This window comes from Pan troglodytes, chromosome 4 (assembly GCF_028858775.2).
Source record: "Pan troglodytes isolate AG18354 chromosome 4, NHGRI_mPanTro3-v2.0_pri, whole genome shotgun sequence".
Classification (NCBI taxonomy): Eukaryota; Metazoa; Chordata; class Mammalia; order Primates; family Hominidae; genus Pan; species Pan troglodytes.
This window is the reverse complement of record NC_072402.2, coordinates 134,640,109-134,654,819: the sequence shown is the minus strand read 5'-3', so window position 1 is coordinate 134,654,819 and position 14,711 is coordinate 134,640,109.

Genomic DNA, 14,711 nt, shown 5'->3' with positions numbered 1-14,711 from the left:
GAAGAAAACCTAGGCATTACCATTCAGGACATAGGCATGGGCAAGGACTTCATGTCTAAAACACCAAAAGCAATGCAAACAAAAGCCCAAATCGACAAATGGGATCTAATTAAACTAAAGAGCTTCTGCACAGCAAAAGAAACTACCATCAGAGTGAACAGGCAACCTACAAAATGGGAGAAAATTTTCACAACGTACTCATCTGACAAAGGGCTAATATCCAGAAGCTACAAAGAACTTAAAGAAATTTACAAGAAAAAAAACAAACAACCCCATCAAAAATTGGCCAAAGGATATGAACAGACACTTCTCAAAAGAAGACATTTATGCAGCCAAAAGACACATGAAAAAATGCTCCTCATCACTGGCCATCAGAGAAATGTAAATCAAAACCACAATGAGATACCATCTCACACCAGTTAGAATGGCAATCATTAAAAAGTCAGGAAACAACAGGTCCTGGAGAGGATGTGTAGAAATAGGAACACTTTTACACTGTTGGTGGGACTGTAAACTAGTTCAACCATTGTGGAAGTCAGTGTGGCGATTCCTCAGGGATCTAGAACTAGAAATACCATTTGACCCAGCCATCCCATTACTGGGGATATACCCAAAGGACTATAAATCATGCTGCTATAAAGACACATGCACGCGTATGTTTATTGCAGCACGATTCACAATAGCAAAGACTTGGAACCAACCCAAATGTCCAACAATGATAGACTGGATTAAGAAAATGTGGCACATATACACCATGGAATACTATGCAGCCATAAAAAATGATGAGTTCATGTCCTTTGTAGGGACATGGATGAAATTGGAAATCATCATTCTCAGTAAACTATCACAAGGACAAAAAACCAAACACCGCGTGTTCTCACTCATAGATGGGAATTGAACAATGAGAACACATGGACACAGGAAGGGGAACATCACACTATGGGGACAGTTGTGGGGTAGGGGGAGGGGGGAGGGATAGCATTAGGAGATATACCTAATGCTAAACGACGAGTTAATGGGTGCAGCACACCAGCATGGCACATGTATACATATGTAACTAATCGGCACATTGTGCACATGTACCCTAAAACTTAAAGTATAATAATAATAAAAAAAAAGTAAAAAAAAGAAAAAAATAGACAGGGTCTTGCTTGCTTCATTGACCAGGCTGGAGTGCAGTGGCGCAATCTCGGCTCACTGCAAGCTTCACCTACTGGGTTCAAGCGATTCTCTTGCCTCAGCCTCCCGAGTAGCTGGAATTATAGATGCCTAACACCATGCCCGGCTAATTTTTGTGTTTTTAGTAGAAATGGGGTTTCGCCATGTTGGCTAGGCTGGTCTCAAACTCCTGGCCTCAAGTGATCTGCCTACCTCAGCCTCCCAAAACGTCGGGATTACAGGTGTGAGCCATTGTACCCAGCCATGAGACACCTCCTTAACATCCAAAAAAGATATCTGTTTCATCTTAATTTAGTGATATACATTTTATTATATTCTAGGTGTATCACATGTGTGGTAGCTCTTTATTAACTAGTATATTTGATTAACCTGGAAACCCCATTCCATGACTTTAAAAACTGAGTTTATCCTACTTAATTAATATTTTTGTTCCATAAACAATGCTTAAGATTGTAGATTTGTATATTTTGTCAATGGAAAAACAAAATTGATTGTGATTTTAAAAATCAGAGATTTGTTATAATACCTTATATAAAATTTATATTAAGTTGCTACCTTCCCCTCAAAAAAAATTCAACAACAGATAAATAACAACTACAAATAATCACCAAAAACAAATCCACACAGACTAGAATAAATATCAGTGTAATCACCTGTTCAGGAAAAAATGCAAAACAGTTGGGCAAATTGCTTAGCAGATTATGCAATGGGTGTTTGGGAATTTTAAATGTGTCTCAATGGAAGCACAAATATTTATCTTTTCTATTTCTCAGTGTAATATATAGTCAATAAACATTTTCCTCTAATGTACAAGCCACCTGTGGTATCACTCGTTGGAATTTACTTCATTTGCGAATCCTTTCCCACTGTCTTGTAATTATTTGCTTCTAACCTGACAATTGGGGTCCAAATGTGATAAAATATATTTTCTCCTTTTATACTTCGGACAGTGCCCAGTGTACCTCAGTGTCCTGCCAGGTACTCAAAACACTTACTCAACATAGAGGAAAAAAAAAAAACAAATAGTTTCACCAGAAAGCTCAGAGAACCACAGAATTTAAAAAGCAAGCAGAACCATGGCTCTATCTTCATTTTCCAGAATTTCCCTTAGTGGAGAATATAAAAATGTCCATTTAAAACCACTCTTAGGAAATGAGGCTACTTTCTTTTTTTCTTTTGAGACGGAGTTTCGCTCTTGTCACTCAGACTGGAGTGCAGTGGTGCGATCTCAGATCACTGCAACCTCCACCTCCCGGGTTCAAGCGATTCTCCTGCCTCAGCTTCCCAAGTAGCTGGGATTACAGGTGCCTGCCACCACACCCTGCTAATTTTTTATTTTTAGTAGAGACAGGGTTTCACCACGTTGGCCAGGCTAGTCTCGAACTCCTGACCTCAGGTGATCCACCCGCCTCGGCCTCCCAAAGTGCTTGGATTACAGGTGTGAGCCTCCATGCCCAGCGGAGGCTACCTTTAAATGTCAAAATTGTAAGTTATTGTTTAGTTTTCAGTTCCCTATATTGGCCCTTGTATCCCCATCTTTGAGATCAGAACCTTGTTAATTAACCCTTGGCCAGTGCTTCTGGCACTGATGCATACTTAGGGGCTCCTCACTCCCCAGGAGGTTTGCTCTGCCCCTGAGCAGACCTGGGCTGGTGGGAGCCTCTTGGCGCCCTGCCCAGGCAGAGCACTGGAGGTGCAGGGTCAGCGCCTTCTCTGTGGCTACTTTCCCTCTCTCTGCTGCAGGTGATTTGATGGGAGAGGAGTCCTGTCCTCTGGCAGAGATCAGTGTTCTTGCTTCTGATGTCCCAAATCTTCCATGTTGGCCACTTACCTTACTCATAATTCCTAACCTGCATATGCTCCTGAAGCACATGGATCAGACATCTGGCTTACAACTGTCTTGGGGGTCTCATTGTGCTTGAGCCAGCAGGGCCTGGCTGCCTGCTTTTGTTTGCCTCATTGGGCCCCAGAATGATAAAAGTTTGTTCTGTGCTCAAGGGTTTCTAGAATATTAATACTGTAATATTCTTCATGATATTTGTCTTACTACCCACCCACCCTTCATAAAATCAGCCAGACCTGGACAATAGCAAAACAGGTATTTGGGCAATTATTCCTGTGCCTATTCAATTTCTTCTTTTTACGTCCCACTCAACAATATTATGTAGCAGCAAAAGAGCCAATCCATGGTCTCTCACGGCCAAAGTCTTCAGCCTCCTTTTAAATGTCTTTATGAAAGTCCCTGGTCATATTTACAATTTTTTACAATATATCAAAATAGAGGAAACTAACTTTTGATTTTCCTTTTTATCTGAGTCATGCCCAGGTCTGAATTTAACTAGGTGACTTAGGGATGTAATATGTTCATGCTTGGAAAATAACTGCTGATTCAGTTTAGAGGGTCACTGAGCAAGGCTAATGCTATTGCCTAATCTCCAGCTTCATCTGTTTCCATACCCCCAGAAACAATGTACTCCAGCTAGATACAATATATTCAGCAGAATGGTGAATATCTTTCTCATTTCCAGGTCTTTGCAAGGGCTATTCCCCCTGACTTAAACACCTCCCCTGCCCCTTCCCTGTTGCCTGGCAAACTCCCCCCTCATGATCTGCGACTTCTGAGCATAGTCATTTGTTCTTCCACGAAGCCTCTCCTAATCACCCCCCTAAACTGGGTATAGTAAGATTTGCCGCATATTGTTATCGCTTATCTGTTTCCTCTGCTAGAACTATAATCTATGGGCCTCATGCTGTGCCTGTCTTGCTCCCCATTGTGTGCCCAGTGCTTAGTACACTGCCTGACATGTAGCAAGCCACAAAACGAATATTGGAGGACAAATGGATGAATAGAGAGATGAATAAATGAATGAACAAGTGTACCATACCACTATGTGCCTGACTATGATTTAGTCAGTATCTAGGATAAATCATATCTATTAGCATTGTTAAGGAAATATATATAGAACATCTGTTGAGTGAAAAAAGCTAGTTCTTAAAAAAAAAAACTAGTTATAGCCAAGTATAGAAATTTCAATTTTTAGAGAGATAGAAAGCATGTTTATCAAAATGTTAATTCACATCAGGATAGGGAAACTGGGGGAGATTTTATTTTTACTTTCTTCTTTATACATTTCCATAATGCTTGAATATCTAGTATGAGTATAAATCATGTTTATAATAACTCTGTCACTAAACAAACCTACTACTTCAGAAAAGATAAACAAATGCGAACATTTGTTGTTTTGTTCTTCTGAAGGCTGCAGGATAGAAGTGCAGCTGTCTGAGATCCAGAACCATGAGAGGGTAGCAGCACTGATCAGAGCTTTAGCCACAAGATGGGGTGTGCAAGCCTATGGGGATGTACAGGAAGTCACATTTACATGTAATGTCTGGAAAGAAAGGGTTCTTCACATGCCTCGTACACTCTTCTTAATTAAGAGTTTGTTTTTCTCATATCTGCAGGAGATTTCTGATAGTTTCCAGTTAAAAACACCAAGAAATCAAGATGAAAACAATGACTGTTTCCTATTGTTTGGTAGTCCTTCATGTTGTCTGAAAAATATGTAATATCCCAGAGGTGATATCTCAACAGCTATTGTTTACATTTTTAGCTTTTTTCTTTCTCCTTATCACCACCCTCAAAATAAAATGCAGATAATCCTGTCTATGATTGGATACTGGAATTGAGGCTCTGGAATCTTGTCTGTGTAACCCTACACACTAGGCTATGGCCGACTTTGCATTTGCAGCACCCTCTCACTGGCAATAAGAAAGCTAACAATCATCAAATAAGATGGAGACTGTGGAAATTCACCCTGTGTGTAACCACAAAAGGAAAAAGAAAAGCAAAAAGAAAACCTAATTGTGCTTTAAAAGGGCAATAGCTAAATAAAGTTTACTGCTATCCTGTTATGGAAAATGAAATAGGAATTGGAAAGAATGAGCCAGAACTCTCTTACCAACATGGGGAAATACCCAGGGCATATTGTTGAGTGTGAAAAGCAAATTGCAGCATAAAACATATTGATGGTTCTGTTTATAAAACAAACATACACACAGAGATTCATGGTACTATATCTCTTTCACAGAAACATATGTATGTAAGTGCATAGCAAATTCTGGAAGGACACACTAAATTGAAAATGTGCTACTTTTGAGTAGAATAGCAGAGCCTTGAGTGAGAACAAGGATTGAGATCAAATTGAGTTAGTATTATTTAAATTATTTGAAATTTTTAAGGAGAATGTATGCATATATTATATGTATAAACAAACATTAATTTTTACAATTAAATAGCATTTTTAAATGCCTTAATATTATCTAGCACAAAATACAGATCAAACAAATGGTAGTTGCTTTTATTATTTTAAAAAAATAAACAAGCAGTGTTGATTTAATTAGCCTTAAAGGTGCTAAATACATTGCCAAAATTGGCTTATGTGTGTTACAGATATGTATTAAGGGAGAAATTTTATTTGCCCATTTATGTACTTTTAAATCCAGGTAGAAGAGAAGAGAGAGAAAGATAATATAAGATTAGGCAGTGGTGTTATCAGTAAAGCAAACTGCCTCCAAGCTTCTTAAAGAACATACGTTTCTACTGCAGCCTTAGCAAAGTCACATTCCATCTTGGCATTCCTCTTAATGGGCCATAGAGACTGAAAGAGTATTTTAAATATTCCATTCACTTCCCAAAGGAGCTGATATGACATTTCCACAGAAAAGAAACTTACACCGTATTACCTCTTAGAAGTATATAAGCTCACAACTGTACAATCTGATAATTGAGAAATCCAACTGGCTCTCTCTGAGGCAGGGAAAATGGATTTGAGAGGAGATGGAATTTGGGCAATGACTTTCAGGCAGCCCGGTCAATAGCTCTAAGAGGCCAGATTGATCGCAGGCAAGGAGTGAGCAAGGAGGTGGAAAGGGGATGGGAGTAGATAGGGAGAAGCCGGGTTTCTGGTTGGTTGCTTCTTGCTGCTGTGCTGCAAAGCCCCTGAGGAAACTGATTCAGCTTCTTTCCTGCTGAGTCCCTGCATCCAAATATTTCCCTTTCTCCAGGATAACATTCCCCAGGCCTTGAGTGCTTTCACCCTGATAGGTCAGGATAAATTATGACATGGTGGCTCATGTAATTTGTTGTGTATAATAATCAAGACACTGAACTGTGCGAATAATTTTTTCTGAAATAAATTGAGATTCCTGGTTAAGTTTTAACAATGTCTTGCTCATCTATCTTTTAATTTGCTTTCTTGAGTGGGTGATAAAGTTCTACTATCTGTCTTATCTATACTGTATACTTGAGGCCTGGAAAAGGCTGAGAACTTCTGATGCAGAGAACAATGTGAAGTTCTCTCCTGTCTTAGTCCATTTTGTGTTGCTATAAAAGAATACCTGGGCTGGGTCATTTATAAAGAAAACAAGGTTTATTTGGCTCATGATTTTGATGGCTCGAAAAGTTCAGAATTGGGCATCTGTATCTGGGGAGGGCCTCAGGCTGCTGCCACATGATGGAAGGTGAAGGGGAGCTGGTGTGTGCAGAGATCACATGGCCAGAGAGGAGGCAAGAGAGAGTGGGGGAGGGGCCAGGCTCTTTTTAAAAACCAGCTCTTCTAGGAACTAATAGGGAGGGCATTAAGTGATTCATGAGTGATCTGCCCCCATGACCCAAACACCTTCTGTCAGGTTCTACCTCCAACACTGGGGATCAAATTTCAACATGAGGTTTGGAGAAGACAAATGTCCAAACCATAGCACCTCGTAGCTTGATTATCTACCTGTTCTGAGGCCAAGCAGACCATGATTCACATCCTTACTAGCTGTGAAACCTTGAGCAAGTAGTAAAAGCTGTCTGAGGTTTATCTCCTTCTCTGTCCAACAGAGGCCCTCAGGCAGCCCTGGCAAAAGATGGTGGGCACTCAATATTTAGTTGTTCCTGCCCTGTGGTAATCATGCCCAGTTGAACCCACTGAGCAGCCCCTTGTCTGCCCACATTTTGCTCCTGACTATTTCCCAGATGGCTCAGTAAGTCACTTCTTAATAAACTCCAGTGCTTTTTATGTTTTCATTTCTCAATGTGAATTTCATGGTGGGTTCTTCCTATCTTCCTCTAAATTCTATACCTTCCTGATTAATTCTCCTATGTCTGATTTCTATAAGACCATATATACTGTTCTTACTAGGGAACATTGGTGACAAGGGTCTGGAAGGGTTCCCCCTTATGGGACAGGAGGTTCTAATTACTAGGCTTGACTCATGCCCTATTGAGTATACCTGAAACTCAATAACTTTCCAAATAGTCAGTGTAGGTAGACGTCTTGGGCCCACTTTGTGGCACCAGCTCAGAAGGCCAATGTATCTGGGAACTCTGGTTAGAATGAGAGGCAGTTTGATCATGTTGCCTGTATCCTAATGTCAGAAATAAGAAAATTTATTGGTGAAATATTTATATCAAGTGGAGCAGTAGAGCAGTCTGGATCCTGACCCACTGCCATTGGATTCCACCTCTCCTTATCTCCCTGATGGAATCCTAAAAGAGAACTTCCACTTCTAGGCATGATGGAATAAGACAAGACAACCTCCCTCACCTAGAGAAAACCAGTACTAATCCTGGATATGATACAAAACCCAAGTGCCCAAAGATCCTGGAAAGTAAACAAAAGCAGACAGACTGGTGGGGAGTGCATAGTTTAGATGAGGGAGCCAGGGAGCTGTATAAATAAGTTTCCACCTCTGAGGCTTTTAGCCTAAGGCTAAGCTGAATACACAGAGGCAGACACGGTTGCATGAAAAAAACCTGAAATCTTTCCAGCCTGGGGAACCAGAGAAGTGAAGCTGGGCAATTGAGCTGGGTGCTGAAGAGAAGAGAGACCCTCAAAAGAGAAGAAAAGCCAGATAGGAGATCCCCAAACTCTGCCTACCCACATCTCTGTATAATCCCTTAACTATTCAGGCATGGAACAGATTTAGAGCAGCTAAGCTGAAGACAAAATGTCTTCTTTAAGACCAAAGCTGCTGCCTGAGAAATAGAATTTGCAAATTCAAGCCCAGCCAAGAAAAATTATCTGCTGAAACAAAGGACAAAGGAAGCAACAACCATTGGGTTAAAAACAAGCAGACAAACCCCCAAAACCCAAGATTCCCAAATCTTACTAACTTAACATTCATAATGTTCAGGATATAATCTGAAATTATCTGACATTCAAAGAATTAAAAAGATGGGCTGGGTTTGGTGGCTCATGCCTGTAATTGCAGCACTCAGGGAGGTGGAAGCAGGAGGATCACTTGAGGCCAGGAGTTTGAGATCAGACTGGGCAACATATTGAGAGACATTGTGTCTACTTAAAAAAAAAAAAAAGAGGAAGAAGAAGAAGGAGGAGGAGGAGGAGGAGAAAGATGAAGGGGAAAGGGAAAAAGAAGGAGAAGAAGAAGAGGAGGAGGAGGAAGAGGAAGAAGAAAGAAGAGAGAAGGAAGGAGAAAGGAGAAAGGAGGAAAAAGGAAGAAGGAAGGAAGGAAGGAAGGAAGGAATTAGGTCAAATCAGTCAGGTGTGATGGTACCAATTTATATTCCCAGCTACTCAGGAAGCCATGCTTAGCTGAAGCAGGAGGATGGCTTGAGTCTAGGAGTTTGAGGCTACTGTGAGCTATGATTGTACCATTGCACTCCACCCTGGAAGACAGAGTGAGACCCTGTTTCAAAAAACAAAAACAAAAACAAACAAACAAACAAAGAGGATGGAGCACATTCTCAAGAGAAAATAGTAATTGAGTCCTAGCCTGAAATGAACCAAATGTTGTAAGTAACATAAAAGGATTTTAAAGTAACATACAAACATTTTAACTAGTCTTAAAAAGTAAACCCAAACATATTTTCAATAAAGGAAAATCTCAGCAGAGAAATAGAGATAATAAAGCAATGAAGATTAGAGAACTGAAATATATAATCTCAAAAATTAAAATAAAAATTCATAGGATGGACTTAATAGCCAAATCGACATAATGGAGAAAAAAGTAAACTCAAAGATAAAGGAACAGAAATTATACAAGGTGAAAGAGAAAGAAGAAATATTAAAAACAAAATAAACAAAATCTATGGATCTGTTAGATAATATTATATCAAACAGTAAACATACATGTATTTGAAATGCCATAGGAGAAGCGAGAGTAAGAATGCAGAGAAAATATTTAAAGTCAATAATAACAATGATAAAATTACAAATAAAATCTCTGGTATATAGATATTAAACAACACAGTTCTAAATAATCTTCTGAAAAAAGAAATCACATGAGAAATTGGAAAATATTTGGACTGAGTGATAATAAAAATATGATATCAAAAATTTTGAGTTGAAGGCAATGCTTAGAGGGAATGTTGTAAGTTCATAAGGCTACATTAAAAAAGAAAGAACTTAAATTGATGATTTAACTTCTATCTTAAAAATCTAGAAAAAGAAAAGCAAATTAAATATAAAGCAATCAGACAAAATGAGATAAAGACAAGAACAGTTAATAAAATAGAAAATAAAATAACCATAAAGAAAAAAAGAAATCAAAGCTTGTTTTTTGATATCAATAAAACTGATAAAATTTCTAGCCAGAATTATCAAGAAATAAAGTAGAAGAGTAAAAAGGGAGCTATCACTACAGAGCCTTCAAATATTAAGCAGATAATAAGATAATATTATGAGTAACTTTATGACAACAAATTTTGCAATCTAGACAACAATGGAAAAATTTCCTGAAAGACACAAATTTCCAAAACTGACCCAAGAAGAAATAGAAAACTTTAACAGATTTAGCTCACTTAAGAAAATTGAATTTTGTAATGTAAAATTTTTCTGAAGACAAAAAACTCCTGGCCCTAATTGTTTTGTTGGTGAATTCTATCCAATATTTAAGGAAGAAAGAATATTAATCTCTCTGGAAAATCAGAGGAGGAGGAATACCAATCAAGTTAATTGATTAAAAAATCAATTAGTGCAATTTATTATATTAGTACAAAAGAGAAAAAAAACCCCAAAATTATTTCAATAGACGCAGATAGCTCCCACCCCTTAATTTAATATTCTTTTATGGTAAAAGTTTTCCAAAAACAGGGAGCAAAAGAGAATTGTCTAAATCTAATCAAGGGCATCTATGTAAACCTATAGACAATAATGCAGGGCTTAATAATACCTTCTTAAAATAATAAACAAGGCAAAGATATTGTGTCACCAATTCTATTTAATACTGTACTGAAGGTCCAAGCCAGTGCAATACAGCAAGATAATTAGGTAAATGGCAGATTGAAGAGGAAGAAGTAAAACTCTTATTTGCAGACGTGATTAGGTATGAAGAAAACTTTACAGACTGCTAAGAGGCCGAGCAGTACTTTTGATAGCCTCATTGGAACTGGGAGACAAAAGTTTTGTCCAAGGTCTGCCAAGGAAGTGGATCCTCCTTGATAAATCTTCTGTGCTTAAGGTTAGACTTCTAAAGGGTTCTACCCTAGGAATAGTGATAAATGAGACCTAGACAAGCTGTCACAGAACTTCAGCTCAGCTTCAAATATTTCAGTCCCAAAAATTGGCTTAAAAGGCTCTGCATTACCAGCATCACTAGAAAGCTGGCAGAGACAAAAATCAATTCTTTCTGTAGGAAGATATCATCTTAGCTTTCACATTATCTCTACACTTTTTGTGTATGCAATTACTGACATCCAGTAAAAAAATAACCAGGCTCATGAGAAAATGAATAAGAGCATATAGAAATAACAGACAATACAGAGACATCCAGAGAAGCTCCACATAGCAAATTTTAAAATGATTATGCTTACTACACTTGAGGATTTAAAAAAAAGTATGTGAATTCTTACAGAGAATTAGAAACTAAAAAAAGTAACATAATATATTTTCAAAAGAATCATGTAAAAATTATAGAACTGAAGAAGCTGAATTTAAGAATTCAAATGGATGTGTTTAATAAATTAGACATATTTAAAGAGAGAATTAGTGTGCTAGGATTTAGGATAAAATAATATATCAGTAATAAAACCCTAAGAGACATAAAGGTGGAAGACACAGAAAAGAGAGAAAGAGACAAAAAAAGACAGTTAGATGGTCTAACATACATGCAATTGAAGTTCCTAAATAAAAGGAGAGACAAGTGGAACAGAAGCAATATTTGAAGAGAAAATGACTGAGAATTCTTTTTCCAAAGCCAATGAGACATTGAAACTTAGATTCAAAAGGCACTATGAGCCTCAATCATGATAAACTGAAATCCATACATACACGCATACTAGTAAAACTTCTGAGAAAAAAGAGAAAAGTCTAAAAAGCAGCCAGAATTAAAAACAAAAAAAAAACATTAACCTTTATAGGAGCAACAATTAGACTGAGAGCTGACTTTAACAACAACAAAAAAAAGAAAGAAGAAAATAACTGAAGCACTAGCTTCCAGACACCAAAAGGAATACAGAGCAAATGAAAATGATAAACATATGTATAAACATAATAAATATTAAGTGCAATAAAAATAGCTTTTACAGCAAAAAAAGAGTAGAGGTTACAATCCTAGTCTCTGACAAAACAGACTTTAAAACAACAAAGATCAAAAAAGAAAAAGAACAGCATTACATAATGGTAAAGGGATCAATTCAACAAGAAGAGCTAGAGCTAACTAGCCTAAATATATGTGCACCCAATACGGGAGCACTCAGATACATAAAACAAGTTCTTGGAGACTTACAAAGAGACTTATGCTCCCACTCAATAATATTGGGAGATTTTAACACCCCACTGTCAATATTAGACAGATTAATGAGACAGAAATTGAACAAGGATATCCAGAACTTGAACTCAGCTCTGGACCAAGCAGACCTAATAGACATCTACAGCACTCTCCACCCTAAATCAATAGAATATACATTCTTCTCAGTAGCACAAGGCACTTACTCTAAAATCAACCACAGAATTAGAAGTAAACCACTCGTCAGCAAATGCAAAAGAACCGAAATCATAATGAACAGTCTTTTGGACCATAGTGCAATCAAATTAGAACTCATGATTAAGAAACTCACTCAAAACCACACAATTACACAGAAATTGAACAACCTGCTCCTGAATGACTTCTGGGTAAATAATGAAACTAAGGCAGAAGTAAAGAAGTTCTTTGAAACCAGTGAGAACAAAGAGACAATGTACCAGAATCTCTGGGACACAGTTAAAGCAGCATTAAGAGGGAAATGTATAGCACTAAGTGCCCACATCAGAAAGCTATAAAGATCTTAAATCAACACCCTAACATCACAATCAAAAGAGGTAGAGAAGCAAGAGCAAACTAATCAAAAAACTAGAAGACAAGAAATAACTAAGATCAGAGCAGAATTGAAAGAGAGACCCAAAAAACCCTCCAAAAAATCAACGAATCTAGGAGCCGGTTTTTTGAAAAAATTAACAAAATAGATAGACTGCTAGCTAGACTAATAAAGAAGAAAAGAGAGAAGAATCAAATAGACACAATAAAAAATGATAGAGAATATCACCACTGACCCCACAGAAATACAAACTACTATCAGAGAATACTATAAACACCTTTAAGTGAATAAACTAGAAAATCTAGAAGAAATGGATAAATTTCTGGATACATACACGCTCCCAACACTAAACCAGGAAAAAGTCAAATCCCTGAATAGACCAATGACAAGTTCTGAAATTGAGGCAGTAATTAATAGCTTACCAACCAAAGAAAAGCCCAGGACCAGATGGATTCACAGACGAATTCCACCAGAGGTACAAAGAGGAGCTGGTACCATTCCTTCTGCAACGATTCCAAACAGTTGAAAAGGAGGGACTCCTCCCGAGCTCATTTTATGAAGACAGCATCATCCTGATACCAAAACCTGGCAGAGACACAACAAAAAAAGAAAACTCAGGCCAATATTCCAATCAACATCGATGCGAAAATCCTCAATAAAATACTGACAAACCAAATCCAGCAGCACATCAAAAAGCTTATCCGCCATAATGAATTCTGCTTCATCCCTGGGTTGCAAGGCTGGTTCAACACATGCAAATCAATAAATATAATCCATCACAGAAACAGAACCAAAAACCACATGGTTATCTCAATAGATGCAGAAAAGGCCTTTGATAAAATCCAACATCCCTTTCTGTTAAAAAAGTCTCAATAAACTAGGGATTGATGGAACATATCTCAAAATAATAAGAGCTATTTATGACAAATCCATAGCCAATATAATATTGAATGGGCAAAAGCTGGAAGCATTCCCTTTGAAAACCAGTACAAGACAAGGATGCCCTCTCTCACCACTCCTATTCAACATAGTATTGGAAGTTCTGGCCAGGGCAATCAGACAAGAGAAAGAAATAAATGGTATTCAAATAGGAAGACAGGAAGTCAAATTATCTCTGTTTACAGATGACATAATTATATATTTAGAAAACCCTGTCATCTCAGCCCAAAAACTCCTTAAGCTGATAAGCAATTTCAGCAAAGTCTCAGGATACAAAATCAATGTACAACAATCACAAGCATTCCTTTACACCAACAATAGACAAGCAAAGAGCCAAATCATGAATGAACTCTCATTCACAATTGCTACAAAGAGAATAAAATACCTAGGAATACATCTAACAAGGGACGTGAAGGACCTCTTCAAGAACTACAAACCACTGCTAAAGGAAATAAGAGATGACACAAACAAATGGAAAAACATTCTATCCTCATGGATAGAAAGAATTAATATCATGAAAATGGCCATACTGCCCAAGTAATTTATAGTTTCAATGCTATTCCTATCAAACTGCATTGACATTCTTCACAGAATTAGAAAAAAACTACTTTAAATTTCACATGGAATCAAAGAAGACCCCGTATAGCCAAGACGATCCTAAGCAAAAAGAGCAAAGTTGGAGGCATCATGCTACCTGACTTGAAACTATACTACAAGGCTACAGTAACCAAAACAGCATGGTGCCTGTACCAAAACAGACATATAGACTAATGGAACAGAACAGAGACCTCAGAAATAATACCACGCATCTACAACCATCTGGTCTTCGACAAACCTGACAAAAACAAGCAATGGGAAAGAATCTCCTATTCAATAAATGGTGCTGGGAAAACTGCCTAGCCATATGCAGAAAACTGAAACTGGACCCCTTCTTTACACCTTATACAAAAATTAACTCAAGATGGATTAAAGAGTTAAATGTGAAACCCAAAACCATAAAAACCCTAGAAGAAAACCGAGGCAATACCATTCAAGACATAGGCATGGGACAAGATTTCATGACTAAAACACCAAAAGCAATTTCGACAAAAGCCAAAATTGACAAATGAAATCTAACTAAACTAAAGAGCCTCTGCACAGCAAAAGAAACTATCATAAGAGTGAACAGGCAACCTACAGAATGGGAGAAAACTTTTGCAATCTACCCATTTGAACAAAGGTCTAATATCTAGAATTTTCTAGGAACCAAAACAAATTTACAAGAAAAAATCAAACAACCCCATCAAAAAGTGGG